At 36.0% G+C, this 27,153-nt stretch overlaps 1 protein-coding gene across 1 annotated transcript in view; it reads left to right on the top strand.

The window, feature by feature from the left end:
* The window catches only part of ZFPM2 (zinc finger protein, FOG family member 2), a 360,422-nt gene that overhangs the window by 311,707 nt on the left and 21,562 nt on the right, over positions 1-27,153 (top strand). The window lies entirely within an intron of this gene.

Genomic DNA, 27,153 nt, shown 5'->3' on the forward strand with positions numbered 1-27,153 from the left:
CAGACACTGAGCCACCCAGGTGCCCCGCCCCCCCCCCCCCCCGCAACTCTATGGTTTTAGTTCATTGCATGTGTAATTTTATCTGAAATGAAATTACCTTATTAAATTAATTGCTTCAAAAGTACTCTTTAAGCTGCAGTTTTTTAACTTAGTTTTTTAAAATTTTATAAATAGTATGTAAAATAGTGATTTTTTAAAAAATCAATATTATTCAAGGAAAATGAAATTAGATTGGTATAATAAAATATTTCTGGAAATTATTAAAACAATGCATATTTCTAAGTTCTGTGTTAGAAATTATTTCTGTCGTGATTTTATTGAGGTGCTTGAGAGATGAGCAGTTTGGCTCCATATAGCATATGTGTCCATTTGGATGCTGAATCCTTTGGTTGCTACACTTTGAGCTGTTTTTTTTTTTTTTTTTTTTAGCTGTTTTTTTAAGGCTGAAATGAGCAAGAGTAATGCTCATAATTTGCTTGATTCAGAAGAGCAACACTGGTGGAGCACAACCAATTTTGCCAAGAGGGAAATTGGTGAAATGTATCTTAGAAACAACTATGATGTTTTAAATGTAAATTTAAGAAGTCTATTTTGGGGAAAATGTACAAAAAGAATTTTCATAAAAACAGGCTTCTCCTGCAACAAAGCTACTAAAAGAGCTCTGACCACCCAGGATATTTTAACTCTACCCTTTGTCCAAGGGAGACTGTGGTCTCATCAAGCCCTGTAATAACTGAATTTTCAGTTCAGCGTGCAGACTTTAAGTGAATACAAGGTAGATGTTTCCAATCAAGTTTGATAATTTCTTCAAAATATTCTGTATGTTAATAAGGTGCAAGTAGTAGGGAAATGTGAAGAGGTAAAATGTTTCCCTACCGATAATCACACTATACAGACTTTAAACGTTTTTACAAATGCTCAAAAGTACAAGCCTTATTTATTTCCCTCTTTCCAAACTGCATCATGGAAAATGCAGTAATAGAGAAAAACCAAAGTGGATTGCAGGAGTCTGCATGGCTAGGAGAAAATTATGTGTCTCAAATAATTAAATAAACATAATTATAACCGAGAGTAGAAGTTAAAATATTATTAAAATATTTCTGTTGGTGGGTAGGTTAGTCACATCCATGGTAGTGGCAAAATTGGAAGTCGGGTTGTAACGAATGCATGTTACAGCATTAAACAATAACACATTCTTCCCAGGAAAACTAAAATGACAGGTGTAGCCATTGATGCTTCAAGCATATACTCTGACCTCAAGACTCACAATCTGCTACAGTCTGTAGAGCACATACTGTGGAGTCAGAATTATGTTGAGGGAAGGGACTAGAAAATGTCGTATAGGACCCTCATATTATTTACGGCAAAATAGGTATTTCAATGTCTTATAGAGATAGCATTTAAAAAATAAAATGGAAATGAACATCTCTCTGACTGCTTACTTCTCCTTCTCATTTTCTTGAGCACAGAAGGAGGTTTGTGAGCGATGGAGGCTATATTTATGTAGCTTTTAAAATGGATGATGCTGTGGTATTTGACCTAAGGTACATTATTTTAAAAAAAGTTATTCAGCCGAGTGTCTCTTAGTTATATTGAAACTGAATTCTTGCTGCATTTTTTATTGAAACGGGTTGCCTTAATGATCTGGGCTCATAGATTTCAGAATTATGCAAAAGATGCAAATAAAACTAGCATTAGTTAAATTCATATTTCTGAAATACATTCGTTATTACATTTTGTAGTTCTCTACAGAGCATTACTTTGTGCTTGGTTTTGCTCATATTTCCAATTCTGTCTAATTCTCAGTCACAATTTTTACATTATAACCCACTGAAGATTTTCCTTTTTTTTTTTCATTTCGGTAACCATTATTTGAATCATAAAAAAATGCATTACTGTATTCATAATGTACTGCTCATGTGACAGTTTTTGAACTTTAATATTCTTTTCTGTAATATGCCGGCTTAGCAGCCTATAAAAGAGACATATTGTTTGTAATGTTTCTTCCCCACAACAAATGATGTGATTCTGGGTTTTATGAAATGGCAGTAGTTTTCTAAATTTGTGATTCTTCTGTGTTCCGTTGTCAAGAACAGTTGTACATCTGCTCAGCACAGACTTTCCGAGACTATGAACTTTAATTGAGGAAAAATAATGAGAGTTCAGGGACTACTGATACGGAGTCGGTGGCAAAGCAGGTGCCCTGCTGCCAGATCAATGGATTATTTACTCCTTTGTCATAAACAGGAAACAGTTGGTTGTTTGTGGTGACTACACGCATATTTTAAAGCCCGGGTACATATTTTCTCCTTCCTTGTCAATGTAGAACATTTTAAATAGTGCTTAACTTATGATTTAACATAACTGTATAGAATAAGCAAACAACACTTGTTCTGTTTTAATTATTAACCACCTTGTTTGAAAAAAGAACTTTAGGAGTGATTTCAAGAACACACATCATATGTGCTTCCAGCCCTTACCTCTCAACTCGTATGGTTGCAGTCATAAACCCTCTATATAATGGTCTAAATATTTTTCTGCCTCTCTTTATAGACGTCTGAAAGTAGAAGACCTTTTTTTCCTCCCTAAATACAGAAGGAAATCTAAAATATAAATTGTAGACAGTTTTAGCATTTCATTAGGACACCCTAAGAGTTTGCACAAGGTTTTCAAACCACTCAAATAGAATTTTCTCAGGATATAATTGGGAGGAGGGCAGGGGAGCAAAGCTCAGCATCCTTTTTCTGAGTTCAAAAATCAACCACGTCCGGCTTTCAGCAGGCATGTGATTTCTGAGTATGTTGGAACTATCTCCGACACACCTGAGCAGGACCAACCTAAGAGGCTAGGGTCACCCAAAGGGGGCGTGCTCCTCTCTCAAAGCTCCTCATTAGCAAACTAAACAAAGAGCTGTAGGATGCCTGGAATTAGCTGCAATTTCCACCATGACAAGTGACTTTTTGTGTTACATAATGATATGCTGGGAATTTAAATCCTAGGTTCTAGAGATCAGTGGTTTAAATTCTAATGATGGGTTTTGTGGCATGGAAATCTGACTTTTAACACGGAGGTTGGAGACCATAGAAACCATAACATAAAGTTTATACACAGAGCCCACCCGTGGACAGCTCCTCTGAACCCTCAGACAGTTCACACAAACCTCATCTCTCAACCAGAAATGTTATAATTGAACCTGTTCCTGGGAATAGTCTTCCTTTTTACTATAAACCTCTCTTAATTTCTTTTGGAATTGGGATTACTACTGGAACTGTGAATTATGTTAAAAAGAACTCCCACCAGAGAAAAACAAATGTATGTCAAAGAAAAAAGAAACTTGAAGTTCTAAACTGCAAATTTAAAAATCAGTAAATTCAAAGTACAGTTAGCCAAGCTATGATATCTAGCAATCTGATTAACCTGCCTGAAAGTGTGAAAACATTTTGGCAAAAAAAATTAGTGTGTGTTTTTCTTGTTTGTTAACTATATATTCACTGGTACATAAAGTAATGTAATAATGCAGCTTTCCTAAGACAAAGTCATGACAAATATATCATCCAACGTGGAACTAAAAATAATACTTCAATTCTTATTCATATACTATAATCACTATTAGTTAAAAGTGTCATTTTTTTAAAAATGTGTCATTCTTTAAGTGAGGATTGGATTGGATGTTGCAACAACTGTTCACACCCAGTATGAGTCTTATAACATCATTAGCATGTCCAGTGTGCTGCTATATATTTTAAGAATGCTTATGTTTACATTTTCACTTATGTTTTCTAAATATTACATGCAAGTATTCACTGCCTAATACTTCCCCATTACTAATCACAATAATAAATCTGGTTATTGAGGTAAATGTTAAATTCTCCATCTGTAGGAATAAGACAAAAAAGGAAATCCACTTTTTTCCCCCCAGCGGGGTGGATGGAGGTTGCTAGTTCAGAGTCAACAGAATTTCCTTTGAGTCCAAAATCTAGAATGGGAATCAGGGCACACTGCAATTACAAAAGAATGAAATATTGTGGTTGCTTATGTCTATTGATAAAATTGATGAAGCAACATTTCTATGTTGCTTCATTTCTGTCTAATTTACAAGATAAGTTGAAGATATTGAACTTAAAAGCAAATATCCAGCTATAAGTCTGTATTCAGCTGGCTACATAAAGAATCTCTTGATCCACTGTCTTGAAAATATGCAGCATCAGAAGTAGAATTATTCATTCATAAATGTGTGTTTTATTCTAAACAGCAGGAAGTAGTAAGTACAGGCTTCAAATTCTGTCATGCCAAGCAGAGATGAAAAGTTTGAGATGAAGTGACATCAGTGAAAATTCTCTGAATAAAAGACATCAGGAGCAAAGTCTTTGTCTAGGACCCCTGATCTCTTGGATGAATATTGCACAAAATTTCTTGTTCTATGACCTGCCGTTCTCATTTGAATCTAGTTTCTCTAAAGGAATATAAGGAATGTGAATTATAAGAGAAAAGTGCTAGTGACTAATTTTTTCTATTGATGGAGGTAAAGCATGTATTTGTTTGTGTGTGTGTGTGTGTGTGTGTGTGTTTCCTTCTTAACACAGATATGTCAGAGGGATAACAAAGAACAAAACCGGGACATGATTTGGAAGCCCAAACATAACGATTGCAATGTTAGCCCCGGCTGTAGAAAATTTAAGTAGCTCTTATTAGGAGGATTTTTGTAGTGGGTGAACAAGTCTGCCTAAATACAGACCTTCAGTGTATCTGCTTTCCTGCATTTTGTGATGATCAGGGGAAATTTAATGTGTGTGTGTCTGTGTGTGTGTGCTGTGATAATTGTAGCAGTAGTCTCAGTGGAGACAGAGAAGGCTAACTCTATTTTCAGGAAGATGTTCAGTTGAATGAAAATGGGGCAAAATACTGAAAACTTTATTGTCTTGAAAATGAAACTTGATTTTCTAGGAAATAAAAATCATTTAAGAAAAAGCATCTGGGAGACTTCATAATGATTTTATTGACCTAGTAAAAAATTATTTTCCAACAGAAGTTTTGAGCCTATAATAAAACCTTTATGTCAAAAATTACCCTTATGCAAGGAGATTAAAGCATACTGCAAGCCTTTCAGAAATGCTATTTTCAGAATACCTTCTGATGATTATTGGTCTCTTTTTTCTGTAAAGTTCTATAGAGAATATATTTTAATTAGCTTCCACTTGATACTACTTCATACACACGGCCCAACTCTGACCCAATGTCTGATCATATAGAATACATTACAAAAGAACTGGCCATTTGAGTGCTTTAATATAGCTTTGCATTAATGTCAGGCATCGTTTAGACAAGGCATTAAAAGTGTTATTTTAATGACTGAAATGTGTTGGGTAGAAGAGGCTTAATCTTTATAGGAAGAACAATTTCAATTAGCTTTAAAATATTAATTTGTTGATACAACTATATACTCTAATGTATTTGACTACAAAACATCTTGTGAATAATACATTGCTAGAATCCACTTGTCTTATGATGTAACTTATACTGCTTTTAAAAACTAAGGCTGCTAATTTTATAGCCACCATGAATCAGTTAAAAAATAATTTTTAAAAACTTGCGCATTTTTAATGTTGAAGGCTATTTCTATCCCCCTGCCCCCCAAAGTAATTTGTAAGGCTATAAATAAAATGTGCAATCTCTGGCTAGTAAGATATTCAATAGGTTTTAAATATGATATGGCTATCTGTCTTAAAATTTTAAGGGCATTTTTATTTATTTGTTTACATGGTGAGCGTAAGATATTCTCCCTGGAAACAGTTTGTCTCACGGTGCAAAGTGTGAAAATATGAGAACAAAAATAACTGCATACCTTAATCCTACTATTGTGTTTCTGGGAACTAAAAATGCTGCTGTTCTGGCTTTTACTCTCCTTGAATATCTCCCTGTAGCCTTATCTTTCCATTGTGCTGGCTGTTTATTGCAGCATCTTGGCATTGGTTTTCATGGCTGCACATGTGGCCCTGCCTTAAGGTGAGCGAGAGTCACATAGGTAAACATCCTGTAGCCCTTCTGAAAATGTGCTGTTTTCCCCAGCAGCTAACCAAAAATTTGTGATTGCTTCATAGACTTCTCAGGGCCCATACAAGGCACAAGCAACATGGGTGCTTCTGAAATGCTGGAACACCATACGCCAATATGGAACGCTAGTCTCCTGGCTGGGATGGCGTTAAAGCTCCCTTTATGCCACACCGGAGCAGCTGGCCAAAATGCAAAACTCTGCCGGGCAGTCAAAGGTTTCAGACATCCCGATCAATGCTCCCAAACAAACTAATAAAGTAGGAACAATGGCTTTTGCCTAGGTGGGCCTACAAAGCATGCGTTATCTTCCGTACCTTTCTTAGTGACTCTCACCATCATCCCTGGCATCAGTCCCAGCTAGCCTGATTGATTCTCAAATATATGAAAACTAGATTTAAATGTGTGTGTGTGTGTGTGTGTATACACATTTCTTGCACAATGTAAGACTGGAAGGGCGAAAATGCTGAGTTTGTAGCAAAGCAGAGCCACACAAATGCAGTTTTTCAACTAGGTAGAGCAGGCTTTTGTCGTAGATTTCATGCAGCAGTTGGCATTGGCAGTATTGCAAAAAGAGATGTATTCTGTTGTGCTCTGTTTGATCAAGTGCTAAACCCGTGTGATCAATAGAGAGACAGATGTCGGGTGCAGATGGCGATGCCGTGATACCTGGGGCAGCGCGGGCCTGCCAGAATGACAGAATGAGAACAAGGAAGAGCAGCAATGCAACAGAATGTGACAAATGAAATTAGGGTTTATACTAGTCGATAATTTACAGCTAATACAAAGTGACAGAATTTTTCAGTACCCAGTATATTTTACTTCCAGTAATGCTATAGCCAATAAAGGCATATTTCATGCAACATAATAAAATGAAAGCTGTGGGGAAATATAGTCCAACCATTTTTTATTATGTTACAACTTTTAAAATTGATCCCTGAGAGAATACTAATAGCATGCAAGTCTTGTTAGAGTGACGTCTAAAGGCATTTTATCTCCAAATTTATAGCAGCCCCGGCACTTACTCTCATTGCATATTAGACTCTTAAGTTGAAGGCAGGTAACTTGGTAGTGACCCAAAATGCATATGCTTTGCTTTAAAATATATATTATTTATATATATATTAAAATATATATTATGAAAAGCTCTTCCAGTCTGTTTATAAAATTGTAAAAACAATGATCAATTTCACTTTAGTAAGAAAACATTCTAATTTCCTATATTAATGATGATGTTTAATCAGTCACCTGTGTAATTAAAAATGAAAATCTAAGCACATATTAAAAATTTTCCTCCTCAGCCAGGCCAAAGCCATAGTTCATATATTCGGAATATATTTTATGACTCTATAATCTTAAACTTCAGTACCTTGAAGTGACAACTTTGCAGTAATGCTTAGTGAATCAGTTGATGTCCTTTTATGACTTAGCCAAATTCTCTATATTCTTGAACATACTTATGCACATACTCTCTAGTGACCTGCTACCAGTCTGGGAATGGTAGAAGGTGGTTGAATAGAACCATCTCTCAGCAAAACTACATGGCGGGCTCTTTTCTTTGCATTGTCTCTTACCTCCTTTGCTTTTCCTCCTCCCTTTGGGCTTTTGGTGTTCTGAAGCCATGCCACATCTGCAAAAGATAACTTCATAGAACTTATCAGCGTGGGACCCCCACCAACGTCTCCCATTATTCAACTATTCACTGAGAAGCAGAATTTCAGTATCTTTTCTCAGGGCATTTTTTTAAAGATTTTATTTATTTATTCATGAGAGACACGGGGGATGGGGGTAGAGAAACCGGCAGAGGGAGAAGCAGGCTCCATGCAGGGAACCTGACAGGGGACATGATCCCCGGTCTCCAGGATCCCACCCTGGGCTGAAGGCGGCGCTAAACCACTGAGCCACCGGGGCTGCCCTCTCAGGGCTTTTGTAACCATATCCAGATGAAACTTCAAAGTTGGAGAGCCCAGCATGATGGATGGTCTGATGAAGGCGTATTGGGGAGCATAGGAATTTCCTAACCCTTACTCAGGTATAGTAATGGACAGCAAGACCCATGGCTGCCTGTGACATTGGCAAATGTATATTAGAACTATTAATGGGTAGATCATCACAATTTAAACAAACTTTCCTAAGTGACTGCTTTCTGAGTACTGAAGAGGACCCAAGACATATCCTTCAGTGGCAGTAATCGCCGATATCTCTCATTGGCTCCAGTGGGAGCATTTACAACTATGACATCAGTGAAAGAAGGGACAAGATCATGGTGTTCACTGCAGTTCTGAAAATTGTGGGAGTCTTGTCTATCCAAGATAATACATGGCAGCTGAAGATATCATACACAAACACACACACACACACACACACACACACACACACTGCTCTATTCATTTACTCCACATACAATTGCAGGTGACTTTTATATAACAGCTACATTATACTTATTATCCATAGGTGTGTCATAATTCAAGCTTAACCTAATAAAAGATGGACCAGGGGTGCCTAGATGCTCACTTGGTTGAGCATTCAACTCTTTTGGCTCAGATTATGATCTCAGGGTTATGAAATCGAGCATCAGGCTCTATGCTCAGTGCAAAGTCTGCTTGTTCCTCTCCCTCTGCTCCTCTTCCTGCTTTCTCTCTCTTTCTGAAATAAATAAATAAAATATTTTAAAAATGTATAAATGGATCTATGGCTCTAAAATGAGTATTTATAATTACTGAAAGCAATTTGTAATTGCTAAAAGTAATAGAGCAATAATATTCCAGGTATTTCAGCAGATATTATGCTTTGGGGCTTGCTATTTCCATTCAATTTTAACAACAAAAAAAACCTCTTGCTCTATTTTTTAGGAAACTGATTGTGAAATCTTAGAAACATATTGATCAAAAACCTTAACTAGATCTTTAATAAAGGAGACTAAAGTGTGCATCCCTTGGTTATTCTAACCTACCAAATATAAGAGCTGTTGGAGAAGGCAGTGTTAACTCTGAAGTCTCATACAGAAAATATGCCTCAGGTATACTCAGGTGGCCTATTATAATATGAATGGATCATTCATTTTGGAAGATATCCGCAGCTGGACCCAGAGTCATTCATTATATGAAACTCATGCTTGAGCTTACTGGTCTGTGCTATCAGGCATCTTCTTATTTAGATCATGACATTCCCTTCCAAAGATATTCTTAATATGCCATTTGATAGGAGCTATTTGAAAACTAGCAAGGTTCTAAGGTATTTAACGGGATTCTTAGCATTATGTAGCTCCATTTCACACATAAGAATGAGTCAGCTCAGGCTCATGGAAAAATTTTTATTTCATTTACAAGCTCTACAGACTCACCTAGAGTTGTTTCATGATAGCAGTATTTATTGGCATGGCATCATCTGTCAGTTTTGATCTTTGAATTAATTGAAAGCAACCAAAGTATCAAGCTTTTAATTTTAAGGGTGAAGAAAGTTAGACTTAGAAAAAATTAAAAGGACTTCCCACTTTAAGAAGCACATGCTGTATAAGAATTCAGTTCTCTTGACTTTGCCATCATGGCCAAAAGTAAACATAACACCAGCTAACTTGGGTTCCTTTAATAGGGCAAGCCTCCTCTCAGTATCAGCCTCATACATTCTTCATGAGCCAACTGAAAACCCACTTCTTTTCCTAAGACTTCCCCACTACTTTAAAAAAAAAAAAAAAGATCCTATTTATCCATTCATGAGAGACACACAGAGAGAGAGGCAGAGGGAGAAACAGGCTCCATGCAGGAAGCCCGACATGGGACTCGATCCTGGATCTCCAGGACGAGGGAGCCACCCGGGCTGCCCTTCCCCAACTACTTAATGTAGACATAATGATTTTCTGCTCCCCAAAACTCCTATAACCGATGTTCGTATGATTCAGCGTAACATATGAATTGTCTCTTAATGACTGCATACACTTGTGTGTGTGCGTGTGTGTGTATGTGTGTGTGTGTGCGTGTGTGTACTACTAGATAATAAGTTCCTAGAGTCAAGGAGCTCCACTCTCTTTAGTAATATCTTGAACTGTAATTGTAGTAGTCATGTTAAAATGAAGGGCCCATTTATGCGTAAATGAATTCAACCATGAATTCTTTTCACAAATCATGACCTTCTCTCCTTTCACACCCTGTGCATTGATCAAAGCAAGGAGGATGCCTCCTTAGTGTTCCTCACCATTTGTAGGGATAGTGCTATCCCTTCATTTAACACATATTCATTGTTTGCCTACATGTGCTGGACATTCTGATAGGTTTAAGGATATGACAGTGAACAAACCAGACAAGACTTGTTTTCGCAGCTCTGGAAGCTGAGGTACTGGATCAGCAGAATTCAGATCAGCCAGTGAGTGAAGACAAGGGCAGTATACACACCAAGGCAAGGATCTATGATTTTTATTTCATGATCCATAGTTTGGCATTTACATTTTTCAAAGCACTGAGGTTTCTTTGACTGTATGGACATAAGAAGATATATTTTAAAAATCAGGAAACCCACTTTTGAAAGGTCTTAGCACATTTCCAAATAGTCAATAGATTCCAGTTAAAACAAAAGCAAGTAATGGTGTGTAGCGTTCATGCCTCAGTTATGCAGGCTTGAGCCCCTTCTCTGAGCTGTGTATAGGATATGAACTATACAATTTTGTTGTATAAAGCACTTTATATGTACCATATGATCCTCAGAACAACTCTAGGAAGTAAGGTTATTATCCCGTTTTACAGATAAATGAACTGAGACTCAGAGAGACTATGCCATTACCCAAACTAACATAGCTAAAAAAGGACCAAATTATGGTAGAACACATATGTTGGTCATCTTTTGACATCTTTTTAAATTGTACCAAACTGTCATATTATCTCTCTTTCACCTGCCTCTATGTCAGAGGTATGTTAAAGATGATATGAGTTTCTGAGAACATATTTCTATGGGAATAATAAACATTCCATTTGAGGGGTACCTGGGTTGAGCATCTGCCTTTGGCTCAGGTCATGATTCCGGGGTCCTGGGATGGAGTCCCGCATTGGGCTCCCTGCAGGGAGCCTGCGTCTCCCTCTGCCTATGTCTGTGCCTCTCTCTCTATGTCTCTAATGAATAAAGAAATATAATTTTTTTTAAAAACTTCATTTTCAAGTGTCCATTGGCTTCTCAGTATACAGATCTGGTAGGAATTAAGATCTGCCTGTGTCCAGAGTTATGGGAGAAGAGAAAGCTACCACCCCTCTTTTATGAGCACTGTGAGCCCTTGTATGCTTTCCCCTTCTGTGTTCCCCATTGCCTTGACCAGAGTGCATGTTCCATGGATAGAGGTTAGTAAATGGCTGAATAAATTAATAATAAAAATCATCTCATATACTTGCTACCTTATGTTTTGTGCTACCTAATTTAACCAGGTAATGCTGCCTTATAAGTGACGAATTCAGGTAGAGAGGAGTCAGACTATGCTCTGAAAGGTTTTTTGTTTTGGGTTTTTTTTTTTTTAATATCTTTTCAATAAGTTGTAGAGAGGCTAAGGAAAATTTCATGATGCTTCAAGAACGCAGAGGTGGGCATTTGTACTTCTGCACTGCTAATGCCTCTTTGGACTCAAGATAAGTTGACTCACTGGTTATATAAAAATATCTGTTTTTCTGAATCCCCTCATAAACCTTTATGTATCACTTCCCTAAATAATAACTCAGAAAAGTATAAGACAACAGAAGGGAGGAAATTTGACTTTAACACTATGAACATTTTGCAAAAAGTTACAGGGAATTTGATTTAAAAAACCAACAATATAAGAAATGTAAATGTTAGTATTTGATCCCCAGAAATAAAGTGGAAATTCAGTATATCAATTTAAGGTCTGAAGCAAATAAATGCAATGAAATTGACAGATACAGTCTAGGAAAGACATTTAAGGAACACTTTGAACAAAATGTAAGTAGTGGATTATTTTAGTGCTGCCCCTTCCCATAGTACGTATGTATTATGTATGTTAATGCATAGCCCTTTGAAAGTCTCTTTGAAAATCAATTACACTACCATAAGTGTTCTTGACCTACTAAGAATAACTGATAATATTCATTCCAAGATGGCGCAAGGTCTTAGACTGAAATATTTAACTTTTCCACACTTCAGTAAAAATTGTAATACTCCGATGAGTGACAGCACAGTGAATTTTTTTTTTTTTTTTTTTTTTTTTTTTTTTGGTAATGGAGTTTTAGTAACACAGGGTGCACACAGTTAACACAAATCCTCCCCTCCAATAAAGATAGTCACCAAGGGTCCTGACTATAGGAGGGGTCATAGCTCACTCCAGTATCTATCCTCTCAAACTTTCATTTTGGTGTCACCTATATCGTGTTAAACTGGCGAAACTCCTTGTGAGTGGGCATAACGCCAACATAACAGATGGCTCCGAGCTTGGCATACCAAGGGACCAGTATGTGCATCAAGTTTGACTATTAAAAATGGAGTTTCCATCCAGGAATGTTGTTCATATAAATATTTTTGCACATTTATAGTTTTTATTTTTAAAGTTATTGTCCAAACTATGTTTTACACACACACACACACACACACACACCTTCTCACATTTGCTTTGCTTTAGAATTTTTAAAATTAACTGCTTGACCAGGTTTGGAATATAAAGAAATCCAGACTCAATGGTACAGTACTGATAACACATGATACAATCTTTAACCTTGGGTCAGTGTTTCCAATGTAGATACATGGTTAACATTTAGAAAATCTTTATTAGTATGAATAGTATTTGTCATGTTCATTTATTTATTGAACCAGAATTCTTTTTTAAGATTAAAGATTCGGATTTCTCTAAATGTGAATTGTATATAATAAATATACATATTTATAGAAAACATATACAAGAGCAAAAAATTAAAATATCACATCAGTCACAATCACTGTATTTCTCCTTTTATATAGTTCTACTTGTTCTATCAGCCTTAAAAAACTCAATCTGCAATCTAAAAAACAAAAGAAAATAAATCCCAATAATTTAGGACCTTGTGCAATTACAAATACGAATAAATCCCGAGTTTTGGTGGTTTGCAGCCAATACCTATTTTCTGGATTCCTAGGATACAGAATATTATTAGCAAGTGCATATTTATTCCAAAAATATGGCGAACAATAGAGGTCTGAAAGCTAAACAGGGCAAATTTTCTTTGGGAATAACAGTCTGAAATCACTGATATAAATTACTCCCCAAAAGGTAACCAGGCCCAACAACAGAATAGCAAAGAAAATGTGCTTTCTAGGGCCATTGCCCTCTGAGACAATTCCTCAAGCAGGTGATATTTAACAGCCTGCCCTACTCTGGAGTTTCCACAGGATAGGATTGGCCATTCCAAGAAAAATAATTATAAGGAGGGAGTAGAGCAAACATTTTTGCAGCACCTGGCACCTGCCCTGTGTACATCCCTGTTGCCATGTCCTTCCTATAAAATGATCTTATATCATCTATAACAATCATCTAATGGTAGACAGGATAATCCCCATTTCCCAGATGAGGAAATTGTGTCTCAGAAGGTTTAACTAAATTGCCCAAGGTCACACAGATGCTAAATATTCAGAGCTGCGTTCCTCACTCAGAGCTGTCTGATTTTAAAATTTCCAGGTCTGTGCAGTCTTTCACAGTGCTCATTTGGTAAGTGGAGTAAAACCAATAGCAAGTTTGGGGACTAAAGGTTCTGAGGTTGTTCTTCATACCTCAAAGAGGGGAGTCACAAACATCGTGGTCCTAAGGGTAAGTAAGTGCAGCCTACCTGCCTTGAGACTGTCGGCATAGCAAAGAAGCTTCTATTAACACCAAAAAAGTCTGTCCTTCTTAGAAACTGGATAGTAATAAACTAATTACTTTCAGAGTCTGGAAATGGAAGAATACAGCTACTTGAGTAGGATATTTCATTAACCACATTTCCATCCTGTTGTCTTATTTTGAGTCCTTTTAAGATTAATTGGTGAGATGCAGGACTCCTTTTGATCCTCTAGAACAGTAAGCAGGAGATGCAGGGAGTGGACTGAAAAACAAGGCATCGCCTTCTCTTATATGAGCCAGACTTTAAAATTGCTGGGCTCTGGTGATAAACCTAATTCACATTTTAAATTATATATCACAAGGTAAGTATGCATTTTGTGAAAATATTTGACAACTTAGGAAGTATGGTATATATATACATATACTGTATTTTCATTTGAAAATTATCGACATCAAATTATAACAAAAATTAATTTTCAAAAACAATGTATGCTAAGCATATTCCAGGTTTGTACAGATAATATTCTTATTATAATTAGAAATTTAATAGATATTCATTTTCCTGATTTTTATTATCTTTGATTTATTATCTTTTTATTATCCTTGATTATTACTTTTTTATTACTTTTTCCAATAATTTTCTAAACCAATAGTTTTTAAAAAACCCCAGTGTTTTCTTGTTGGAAAAAGAAACTCAAGGTCTTCCACAGATTCAAAGAATATTGTAATAAGTTAGATTGTGCTCAAGAACGTGAAAGAGAATAACTGTTTCATTCTTCGACCCTTGACTCTATTATATTTCCCTTGCAAAATGAAATGTGTTTTTTTATGATTTTTTTTTCTTTTAGTTTCATGGTACATTGCTATACTTGATGCGATTTCAGGGTAATTTTATACAATTTTGTAAATGACTTAAGTGATGTAATGCACTGAAATACACAGTAAGGTGTTCTAAAATCTGCCATTTCCATTTGGAAGAAAAACACCACGTATTCAATAAGCATTTGAAAAGAAGTCAAATTCAGAACCCCTAGTGTGCAGAGAAGTTTGATTTACCTGTCTCCACCTCTCTTTCTTTCCTTCCGGCAAACATGAGCTCTAGCTTTCAGAATTCATAAAGACCTTTGATTTTTAAACAGTTAGGACTAAGTTCTCTGTTTCATTTAAAAGCAAAATTCTTACAGCTTTCAGAAGGATGTAAGTGGTCAGTATACAATGTGTCACTTATTTCCCTTTTGAATACAGTTGGTTTTAGGCTTTATTTTAAAATAAACCATCCCTTCCACATCCCTGAATCATTGAATACAGACTTTGCTATAAACATCACAATACCTATGATTTTTCGTTTTAAATTTCTGCGTATGCTGATAGTTAACCAGCAGTGCTTTTAAATTTACTAAAATAGTACCAATGTTAGTTTAATCTAGTTCGTAAAACAAGTTGTTTAAGATTCATATATTTTTACATATTTTTAGATCATTCAAACCACTGTCAGTTTCCCCTTAATAAAGCTAATCTTCAGTTCTGCATTTAGCCACAGTATGCCAGTACAATTTACATTTTGATTCACCGTAAAATTCCAACTTTTCATATTATTTCATTCTGGAGTTCCAGTTGCTTTATTTAATAGATTGTCCTTTGATCTCATGGAGACAATTGCATTTTACTTCTCTAATGAAGCTTATATTATTATAGCCAAGTGAATGTTACACCAAATGGTAGAAGTCCCAAAGGGAAGCATGCCTTTCTCCATGGAAGTTGGAAAAAAAAGCATAATTCATTTTTGAGAGTTATCAGGCAGTTTGTCCCCAAATCCCTATTTCATGCCATTATTTTATTTTGCATTCTGAGGCATTTTGCAACGGTAACATATTTTCAAGGTTCTCTGAGTTATTTCTAACAACTAGCTAGTTAAATAAGTTAATGTGTCCTCTACTCAGCAGATAGAATTCACAATAGGAGCAAAAGACATGCAGAGTAGCCTCTTGTTTCTAATATTTTTTGCAAATATTTTTATCTTCTTAATTACACGTTAATAATTTGTCACTGGCATTTCAAGAGGTCTCATGCAGTTTATTCAACAATGAGTAAAAACTTGGCCAAAACCTCAGTGGTTGAACTGAATGTGAAAGAAGTCCATGGTTTAAAACTATATTCTGTTATGGGTGTTGTATTTATCTTTAAGGCATTTATCTCTATAGTTTTATCTATTTTGAATAAAAGAAAGGATTAAAGATAACTATAGAACACGGAGGGAGAAAGAGGAAGTGTAACCCTATACAGAAAGATTCAGAAGATTTGTTCTTTTGTCATAACCAGCATTGATTTATGAACAGTTCTGTTTTTGCTAATTATTAATGCCAGAACTCACAGCTTTATAACCTCTCGCTCATCTGTGCTCCCTTCCTGAAAACTTGCCTGTAAATACAATGAAATGTGAGCCGTGGAGATCAACTTGATTCCTCATAGTCAAAAGGGTTAGCCAGCACGATGCTTTCTTTACTTCTACTGTGTCAAGAGAAGTAGCTTGAGGTCCCTAGGCAATGGAGAGCCATTCAGAGGTTCTAAGTGTAGGTTTCCAGACAGGATGTGTTTGTGTTTTAGTCTTGCATTCCTGCAAGTGTACTTGAAAAGTACAAGATAGGAGGAAGGTAGATTGGCCGCTGTGAGATAGAGCTAATGGGGTCTGAACTGAGTGAACATCTCTGGAGGAGGAAAAGGGAGAGAGTGGAAAGATAGGTTGCATGTAGAACTGGCTACGAGTGAGGACAGTGAGCGAACAGGTTTCTAGGTTTCTGAGAAGATAATGTGACTCACTTAGGAAAATCTATTTCTCAGGCCTGTAAGTCTGATCAGAAGATGAACACAACCTCAATAGATTGGCAATATTGTCAACCATCTTCTCAGACCAATTTTCTGGTTCATTGTTAAATGTGTTGCTGAAATCAGCCATCATGCCAAGAGCTCAGATACCCGCCTAACGGAGCTTAGAAATATTGGATTTTCCTGATGGGGTGATGGTTTAGAAAATAATCAAGCAATTATGAAATGATCGATAGTAAAAATAGTAGTAAAAATAATTCATATCAGACAAGCCTATTCCATGATGAATGAAATTTGGCCTGTGCTGTTACAACAGAACAGCTATTTACAAGGATTTGAATAACCAGACACAGATACAATGATCATGAGCAAAATGCCTATCTGTGGTTTTAAAGAGGCAGGAATGGGAGGAGGGCTGTCTAGAAAACAAACAGGTGTGAAGATTTCAAACGAAGTACGATGTACCTCTCCTTCTGTTTACAAAGCACGATTTGATTTTACATACCATCCTGTATAGTGACTTTAAAATTATTAAATGAGAACCGTAGCCAGCAATGCATGCAAAATATTCATTCATTGTTGTAAACTACAAAAATATTGCTTTTATGCAAAGAGAATGCTATTGTAGAATTTTAAAAGGCATAGAAATAAAAGGCTCAGGATTGGAGCGATTTAAACAAACTCACTAGAATATAGTAGATGATTAAAATACAATCTATAATTACATTACACTGGTATCAGGTAAGGATAAAAGCCTATAAATACACTGGGGTCAGGGTAAGCATAAAAAATGAAACAGTTATTTGAATAATCTGAGATCAAGTTGCAGTAATTAAAAATGAATGTATTATTCAAATGAAGGAATTAGGTTACAACACTCCTCGTATGAAAATATTATTGTGACAGACTGAAATAAGTTGGAAATGATTTTGATTAAAAAATGGGTAAAGGAATGTAATAACTTTCACTAGGGAAAAATAGACAATCAGGGAATATCAAAAAAATTTTTTTGGCTTCCAGATGAGAGACCATGAGAGGCTAACTGTTCAAAAGCTTTTTGATATTTTAAACTTGCAGCAGTCAAGCTTCTGTTTTACTATTTCATCAAACGATTTAATTTCCCAAATTATTCAAAGGTTCTAACTTCTTCCTAAAGTTTTTCCAAAGTCCCTTTCTCTTTCCATAAAAGCAATATTTTTGTAGTTTATAACAATGAATGACTATTTTGCATGTATTACTGGCTACAGTTCTCATGTAGTAATTTTAAAGTCACTATACAGCATGTAAAATCAAATTGTGATTTGTAAGCAGAAGAAGTCTATCTCCTATTTATCTCTAGACAGATAGATAAATAGATAATATACATATTTTTTTCCTGCAAATACCTACACAGATACTAGGGAGAAAGGAGGGCTGTTACTTGTTACTTGAACATTTCTTATAGTTAAGGGATGAAAAATTTCACCTATTCTATACCAAGCAACTCCAGTTAAATACACAATTGCATATGTCATCTCTTGAGGGAAACTTACCTTTCATGAGGGAACATACATACACATATGTGTCCTCCTTCTGCTTAAAGGAGGTACTCTTTTGCACTGTATTCAAATACTTATACATTCATCTTCCATTATTATTTGTAGAAACCACACAGTTAGATCCATGTGTATCATCCAAAAGAATAAAATGACCTCCTAGATGGAACAACATCAGTACCACTGGGTCCTAAGAGACTAGGAACATCTGTTAAAAGCAAAATAGATTTTTAAACTATTTGTGAAGAAATGCTTCTCTAAAGAAAGTAACATAATGTTTTTCTTAAATATTTTTGTGAATACATGGAGTTTTGTTACCAAAGCCAGAGAATATATTTTAAAAACACATTTTCATATAAACTATTCCCTCCAATTTCAGTTAATTGATTTCTAAAAGCTATTGGAGGAAAATATGCTATGAACACCTACTAAATCCCTTCATACCTTATAGTGGATAGATGGGACTCCTTTTAGTTCTCAGTGGTTTCAAACCTGGAAATGTATAAATATTTCTAGAGCCATAGAAGCATTTCTTTATTAATTCACTAGGTAGGACTGCCTTGTTCCCTCTCTTACAATAAAATTATCAACCTATAAGATGCAGAGTCTGAAACAATGATGTTGTATCAGTGCTATATGCTTGAAATACATCCCTATGATCAAGGTTTTCTCCCCAAGGGATAAGGATCCTTTGTCAAAATTGACAATCATGAGAGTTTTTCTGTTTGTTAGACTGATGGCTTGATTGTGTTCTCTTTAACTGGTTGGCTGCTTTAACAGAGTTTTGGTGAGCTGACTTGGATTCTAGTCCCGTAATTTAGAAAGCCTTTCTTTCAATGGATAACAACCTCAAGCTCACAAAGTTGTTTGGAGAAAAAAATGAGTTATCATAGTAAAAGTTTAGCAACTATTAGCCAGTATTATATCATTAAGGTTATGAACTATGTAGCAGTCCTGGAAGATGAATTACTCCCCTGTGAAACACAGCATATAAATGTATGTGTGTCTGTGTATCTAGAGACACACACACACAAACACACACACTGGTTGTGTGCCCTTTGGTCCACCACACAATTCCTTAGAGCTTGATTTTCTTCACTCTAACAGAAGGTCTAGAAGCTCTCAATGGTTCCCGCCAGCCATAAATATGTACAATCTTGTGAGCAACATTCAACGGAGTAAAATAAATACATGCCTTGAAGTGTCTTATTTCAACATCTTATTTGGAAAGAGGAATAAAAATTCTCAGGTTTCTTTCTCCAAGGACAATTTGTGGTTTTGGTGGGGGTTTTATGTTGTTTTGCTTCATATCCTCTGAAAAACAGAATCATCCACAAAGGAAAAGTGGTCATTTATGAAGCACATGGTACTTTGTTAAAATCAAAGTAGATTTCTTGCATTGCTGCTGAGCTAGGTTGAGCTACTTGAGCTACTCAAGATAAAAATCAGGATCTATCATAAGTTTATTTCAACCAACTTTTTCCTATGATTCTCTCTCTGATACCCCCAGGTCTCTCCTTGGCTTCACTGGTCACTTCCTGGCCTAAGTGTAACTTCCTACTGTGGAATACTTCAAAGATTCAGATAAATGTTCATTTCTAGAGTAAGAACTATATTTGTCTTCTCTCCTTGTCTTCCTTTCCTCTCTTCTTTTTCTTTAGTGGTAATGTTAAGGGAGTTATGGGAGCAGGATCCATGTTTCTGATTTTATTGCCATTTTCCTTATTTTAGAACTCTGTTGCTTCTCAAAGGCTAAAGTCCTAAAATGAGCCTTGATCTTGAACTTTTATTTTTGTGCTGTATCTCCTTTGCCTGTCTTTACTCTTATCACTGCTTATAAAACATTACCACAGTTTGTCCTTAGCCTGACCCTACCTCTGTTGAAATCCTTTACAAGCTTTAATTATACCCTGTCTTGAGTTTTTCAGTTCCTTCTTCAGCAATCTTCCACTCCCTAAAATTTTGGCTATATTGAATACTTCAACTTCTGGTGGACCCTTTGTGTTCAGAAAAAAAAATTGGCATATCCTCAACAATAATCTCCTTCTGTTACTTCCATTTTAATAGACATATAAAGAAAGATAACTTAATCTGTTATATCTTCCTTACCTGTATGAAGAAAAATTTATTGAAAAAAGGGTTGATTCCCTTCTTTCCATCTTAATTTTTTGTTTCCATTTTTATTTATATTTTAATTTTATCAGGCTCTAGGTAGAATAGACAACATTGTTCTTTAACTCTCTTTGATCTAGTAAATTTGGAGCTGAAAGAATGGTTCATGAAAATATTGGAAAGAATTACAGCAGAGGTTTACACAAGTCCAACAAATTTCTCTTAGCTATTTCCTTGGTGCCAGTAACAATGCTTCCTCACAAGTGCCTCTAGCAGTTTTCCTTATGATACGGAGTTGACTATTCAGTGCACTACTCTTCTGTAGGACAGCCAGAGTGGTAAACTATGCAGATGATGCACTATTGCACCACACAGAGAATAGATATGTAAACATATGAATGCTTGCAAAGCAAAAGAAGAAGGAGGAGGAAGAAGAAAAGAAGGAGGAGCATAATAAGAAGGTGGTATTGATCTGAAGGAAAATAGTAACCCAAACTAGAGCCATGTGACTTTCTGCTCAAAAATACATATATCTAACTTCTATTGAAATGATGGCTCATGTCCAAGGATCTCCCTATTACTATGAGTGAAAAAGGAGATCACATAGTAAATGCTTGAGAAACATTACACAATAAGCTTTATTTTCACAGTTACACTTTTCAATTCATAACTAAACCTTAGAAGATATTTTTTTTTTGTTGTTACCTAGGAAATAAGTTAGTTCTGCTATTCTCCTGGATAATATCTGAATGATACCTTGGCTACTCTGACTCATGAAACCAAAAACATCCATTTATAAATTGAAGACAGAAATGCAATAGTAAAGTGTTTGAGGCATCTGTTCAAAAAAAAAAAAATGAAAAGCATTCAAAGAAGCAACATAAAACATAAAAAACCTACTCCGAAGGTGAGGAAAGCCTGACTCTGACAGAGACCTAGGTAGCTGTAGTGAGTTGAAGAGAATACCACCCAGCTCAGAAAGTCATAAAGCAGGGCCAATCTCCTTGTCTTTTCTCTAGGAACCCATTTCCAGATTACTCTTGACTTCTTTCTTTGCTCACTTCTAGGCTCCCTCTAATGCAAATGATTGAGAATGGAGTGTGTTTTTCACCTGGCCATTGATAGACAAAGGAACACGTGCTCATGTAGCAGTCATGACATTGTCTAAGCCCATTCTCCTGATGAACTCATAAACTGCACCCTTGCATGTGATATTCTTCATCATTCCTCCCTTTACTAAACTGCCCCCAGATTTCAGATCTTGATCTGTTCTGTACTTGAGGAAAGCTTCCATGAAGAGGATCCCCCACTGTCTTCTCATTGTTCTTTTTTGCTTTTACTTAAGACTCATACCTAAAAGTGATGGATGAAATGTGATATAAAACATGAATATATTTTACCAAATCCTGTCACAACAGAATCCAACTAAGAGGGATCAGTGACACATTAAGAACATTCTCCCCTTCATTTGCAAAGGCAGTGATAACAGTATATTTTTCAAAAGCCAAATGATACCAGTCTGAGGATTTTGCACCCATTCTGGGATCAAGACAACATATTTTACTGTTAATCTTGCTGAAAACAATTGGTATGCTTTTGAATATAGCATTGACCCTTTTGTGCAAATTAATGCACAGTAAAATTTATCATTCCAAACTGCACAATAAAATGGAACAGAAGGCCATACAAGTCTTAGAAAAATCATTTGGCTCTGGTTTTATCATCACATGAACAAAAATTTGAGATTTTGCAGCTCATTCCCCTAAGATCACTCACTCATCTGCAACAGCCTTGGCAGGAGGCCACCCTGCCTTCCACACTGCCCTTCCTAACTCAACTGTCAAGGGCCGACCTTGAAAGATGGATTTTCAAAGCACTGGGCAGAGCCACAACTCCCTTTCTGTTTGTGGAGTTACAATGACTCGGAGCCCTATTTCTTCCTTTGAAATTTACAATGTGCTACTGTGTTGACTGAGCACTTGTTTTTAATGTCTTGTTTTATTAATGCTAATATATTTGTGAGAAATGCCAAATGTTCTTAAATGGTATTCAGGTTATATGGTCATTATATTATACATATTCTAAAAATGTTGTTTTAAATAGGTCTTACAAATGATGGTGGGATACAACATGGTGCTTATTATATATATCGTTCCGCTGAAATTTCCAAACCCATTCTCCAACTCACTTTGATGGGACTTTGCCAAAAATTCAACAGTTGAAATCTTTAAAGTTTGAGACTCATTGTTAAGTGGCTATACAATTGGGACTCCACTCCAGGACTTCCACATAAGAAGGACAAAGGTTAAGAATGTAGTGTGACTGTGGGTACCTTTGCCATATGCCAGGACAAATTAAAATCAAGTGGGGAAAAGCACTCAGTCAATGGCAGAATGATAGTAAGATGTGGGAGAAGGTGAGTGTAGAGATATTTATAAGGACACTCAGATAAAATTCCTTACACCCTTTAATTGTAATTAAAGGGAATGAAATACCACTGGTTATAGATACCTAATGGTGATTGGGAAAAGTGTTTTAAAGTTCAGAGAAAAGTTTTCTTCTTTTTTGGAGAAGGAAGGCAGGGGTATAGGAAAGAAAAACAGAATGTCATTGGGACAGATTTTCTACATGGTTATTTAGTTTCACATATAAAGTAATCCTTACCATTCAAAGCTGCTATTTCCTTCTTCAACACAAACACGTAATTCTCAATAACATTATTCCGAGGTAGTGAATGTGTCTCAATAATCAACAAATATCTACTAGAAGAGTTTTATTATAAGAAGACTTTAAAACATCTGTGATGTAGCTTGTAAATCCATTTAAAAAGCCTCTGCCAAAAAAGAAGAAAGAAGGAAGGAAAGAAAGAAAGAAAGAAAGAAAGAAAGAAAGAAAGAAAGAAAGAAAGAAAGAAAGAAAGAAAGAAAGAAAGAAAGAAGAAAGAAAGAAGAAAGAAAAGAAAGAAAGAAGAAAGAAAGAAAGAAAGAAAGAAAGAAAGAAAGAAAGAAAGAAAGAAAAAGAAAGAAAGAAAGAAAAGAAAAGAAAAGAAAAGAAAAGAAAGAAAAGGAAAGAAAAAAAAAGAAAAGAAAAGAAAGGAAGAAAGAAAGAAAAGAAGGGAAGGAAGGAAGAAAGAAAGAAAAGAAGTGGCAGTTGTCTTATTTTACGCAGAAAATTCATTTGGTGAGTTTATGTTCTACTCCAGGAATCCAGGCTTCTGTTCTTTTTCTGTTTGGGGGAGAAAATGTTACATCTTTATGCTGTGTTATCTTCACATGAACACTTGAATTGAACGCAGTGCCATTTAGATGAGCATCGAAGGATGGTCTGAAAATTACCACAGAGTTGTTTAGTCAATTAACAGAAATCTTTAGGGATTATAAAGCTTGGTATAGCAACTTCATATTTAGGATAAAATAGAATTAAATAAATAAAGCCTTATTTTCTGTTCTTAGGGCTGGGCTCATAGAATGCACTGAGCGCCATCTGCTGGTAATTAGTTTTTCAAAACTTTATTTTCTTACCAAACTACCCAAAGTCAGTAGAAATCAAGACTAGGCATATATACATTAATATATATATGGCAAGATTCATGAAGAAAATCATCTATGTACTATAAATTTCCCTCATGTCACATGAAAGTGTTTCATTATAATCTGTTACATCATAATTCTAAAATTTGCCTTAGGATAGAGACCCAGCAACATTTCAAATAAGAAAGAAGTTTAGTTTCACTTAAAGCATGACATGAAAATACCTATCTGGTGCAAAGCATTTAAAATCTTAAAAATATGGGCAGCCCTGGTGGTGCAGTGGTTTGGCACCGCCTGCAGCCTGGGGTGTGATCCTGGAGACCCGGGATCGAGTCCCACATCGGGCTCCCTGCATGGAGCCTGCTTCTCCCTCTCCTTGTGTCTATGCCTCTCTCCCTCTGTGTCTATGAATAAATAAATAAAATCTTTATAAAAAATAAATAAATAAAAGAAGATCTTAAAAATAAAGCATTACACCAGCATTTTTGTGTGCGTATTTAGAAGCAGTTAATGAACATGGAAGTTTAATCTTGGTCATCTTTAATCATTAAATTATATGTTAAATTATGTTACAAAGTCAACATACTTAAATGCTACTTAAACTCTTATTAATTTTAAAAAACCTGTGACTAAAGAATCTCAGTCTTAGCAGAAGTCTCAAAGGTAGGATAAGAAAGATACATAGTCATTTTAGAAAGAACTCTATTTCACACAGGGTCTTTGAGGATTTTTGTGTTAAATGAAACCTATGTCATATCTTTCTCCTAATATTTGATGTCTCTCAAATCCAGATGTCTCTCAAACATAATAATGCAGTTTTGCCTGCATTTTAGGTCTTTCACACCCAGGCAGAAAATTAGACCCATTGTTCCCCATTAATCTTCTCTAGACCAGGCACAATATGAAACAGATGCTTGAGTGTCCATTTCCATCATTCCTGTGCAAGGCAATTAATTATTACTTCTGATGTATTAAATAGTAGATTGTAAATAAAAATAATTACCTATGGGAAACTTTTAGAAAAACAAATTAAAAATATAAACATTAATTTAAATTATGTTATAATAAGAAAACCTGACACGAACTATTATCTCCAAAATTTAAAGCTTAGTAATAGGAGTTGTTCATTGTTTGTCATAGTACATAGCCTATTGTGTCCTTCAGTAGAATTATGAGGTCTTACAGGGGGATATCGTGTACTCTGAATAAAGGAATAACTTGAAAAAAGCAACGTCTTCTGGTAGCCAAAAGATATGAGAAAATATTATATGCATTTAAAATAGCAACACGAAGGCAGTTTGTGTATTAAATGAATAGCATGTGTTTTTTTTTAAGTAAATAGTATATTTTGTGAAGAGAAAATCAGAATAAATTAAGTAAAAGTTAATAAACACTGAGAAAGGTTGGAATGACATGGAATGATGTTGGCTATTCAGAGAGAGGTTTCCAGAGAAACACAGTGCAATAGAATTTAATCTTTTTTCCTAGTTTCTTCTTTCCATGATTATGTCTGGTCAGCACCTAAGAGGCAGATTTCTTCTAAGAACAAGGAGTTTCTGACCATTCGAATTTACTGTTGTTGAGACCCACCTTCTAGGAGGAGATTTTGAGCAGAGTAGCTGTAGACGCTAGCGGGGACCAGAACATGGAAGCCATCGTAGGTGGTGGCAAATGGAAGACTATAAATGTAGGGGCCTGCCAGCTACTTGGCACTTCATCTCATTCATCTACCCGGCCCTGCAGGGGCCTGCCAGCCCTTCAACACCCCTTCATAGGAGTCTACACTTTTAAACTGACTCCCTGGAGAAGTTTAATGAGCCTCTTGGAATTAAAAAAAAAAAAAAAAAAAAGACAAAACAAAACAAAGAAGTGTAATGGAAATGGACAAGTTGAAAAAGGAATAGAGTTCATTTCCAGCCTGGTGCTTGGGGGGCTTTCATCAGGAGACTGCAATGGATATTTCAGAGCTGTGGAAGGAGGAAAGAAATTAAAAACAGCCTCCTATGATGAACTTGGATAATTTATTCCTCTGCAGAACAGTAGGCACAATGTTTCATTTTTTATCCCCCCTGCTCTTCTTTTCCCCTCCACCTAATTTCTGAGCATTCCCAAGCTAGGCAAGAATGAAAATGAAGCATACCCCACACACGAGTCATAATGAAAGTGTGGAATGCACTCAGATTATTCATAAGCTTGCAAGTTGTGTATTTTGGTGGAGATTTCCTCCCTTCTGCTCCTGATTGCTGATGAAGAATGGTGTTTTAATAGGCAGATGGTAAAGACAATTACAGTTAGGGGCTCAGCTGGGAGTTACATCAGTTTATTGCAAATTATTAGTTGATAAATGCTTTTGTTTACAAGCAGAGTCTTAAGCAGCTTTGTAATCAGTTTATCAGCTGCAAGCGGAATTTTGACAGATCGCCTTTGGGGTGTAATGTCACCTCTTGGCTAGCCATTTAAAATCATGATGGCCAGGCAGCCAGACCATCAGATGGGCTACCTTATGACACCACTGCGAGCTCCTGCAAAGCCGTGACACAGCACATCTTAGACCAGAGCACAAACACAGGAATGCTGAAAAGACTCCATGAGCAGACCTTTCCTGATGAAATCCCACAGAAACAGCATATCAGTTTGCCTAAAGCCAGCATGTTGTGACTGACGTGACTTCCAGCACAGTAGTTGAGAAAATCTTCCAGGCAGTTCTCAATGCCTTCTTAATCAGGGGGCAAACCTTTCTGTACCTACACTTTGACAGAAATCTAGAACTGCCCACAAGGACACTGTTCACTTTTTTGAAGGGAACTTCATGGGCTTCTTAAAAAAGGGAAAAGAAATTATCTCCATAGGAGAAATTTTCCTACAGAAAAATAATAAGTTCTGTGGAGAGGATATATGCCAAGGAGCTAAAAGCTCTAGCAAAAATTTATTACAAGTTTGCATTGGGGAATGTCCTATGTGATAGAAGAGTTTAGGAAACACCTTGGTTTAACCATGCTGGCTTTGCTTCTTTATAAAATCAAAATCTGGGACGCCTGGGAGGCTCAGCGGTTGAGCACCTCCCTTTGGCCCAGAGCGTGATCCTGGAGTCCTGAGATTGAGTCCCAAGATCGAGTCCCGCATCGGGCTCCCTGCATGGGGCCTGCTTCTCCCTCTGCCTGTGTCTCTGCCTCTCTCTCTCTCTCTCTCTCTCTCTCTCTGTGTGTGTGTGTGTGTCTCATGAATAAATAAAGTCTTTAAAAAAAATAAAATAAAAATCTATAAAATAGGATGATAGTATTTCCTATTGACCACACAGATAATTCCTTGAAATTAATGAAGGTGTTCATGT

This window comes from Canis lupus, chromosome 13, assembly GCF_011100685.1.
Source record: "Canis lupus familiaris isolate Mischka breed German Shepherd chromosome 13, alternate assembly UU_Cfam_GSD_1.0, whole genome shotgun sequence".
NCBI lineage: Eukaryota > Metazoa > Chordata > Mammalia > Carnivora > Canidae > Canis > Canis lupus.